Source organism: Sinocyclocheilus grahami, unplaced genomic scaffold (assembly GCF_001515645.1).
Source record: "Sinocyclocheilus grahami isolate Dianchi unplaced genomic scaffold, SAMN03320097.WGS_v1.1 scaffold1170.1, whole genome shotgun sequence".
NCBI classification, from domain to species: Eukaryota; Metazoa; Chordata; class Actinopteri; order Cypriniformes; family Cyprinidae; genus Sinocyclocheilus; species Sinocyclocheilus grahami.
In genome coordinates this window covers 265,396-266,064 of record NW_015506349.1, presented here as the reverse complement: position 1 = coordinate 266,064, position 669 = coordinate 265,396, and positions in this window count along the sequence as shown.

Below are 669 nucleotides of genomic sequence, written 5' to 3'. Positions count from 1 at the left end.
AAAAAAAGTCAGAATTGTGGAATAAAAAGTCGCTATTTATTTATTAATTATTTATTTAGTGGAGAAAACGAGCTTCCATAGAAAATAGCACACAAGGTGGGAGTATTGCATTTTATTATAGCAAGAGATCCATGATGACGATAATCTGCTGTGTTCAATGATGAGCGCCAATGTATTCTTTTAACATTATATCAAATGTTGCAACAGCTGACATGAGGCCTATACAAATCCTTAACTACTGATTTTACATGTGTTCGTTTGTAAATAAAGGCTAACACAATTTAATCCACAGCACACACGTCTCAACATTACGATGTAGAATAGGACAAAAGCCTGTCTGAGTCCTCTTTGTGTAGTCTACCACTTTTACACATGCTCCAGCTACATTTTTATCTCCATACTTTTGAATTACTTCTGTATAAAACAGTTTAAAATGACCCAAAGACGCAGGACCTTTATTATACAACTCTTAGACAAAATGGCGGATGACAACAGTTTCCAAGGTAGGATTGGTTAATAAAATGTTTAAGGTGGGGCTTAACAAAGGTGCATTTGCATGCACATTTTAGATATCTATAAAGGAATGTTGACTAGTCACATTGTTAATTCCAGATATCTACATTGAAATTCTTCCTAGTCACAAAGCTAAATGCAGATATCTCCAAAGAA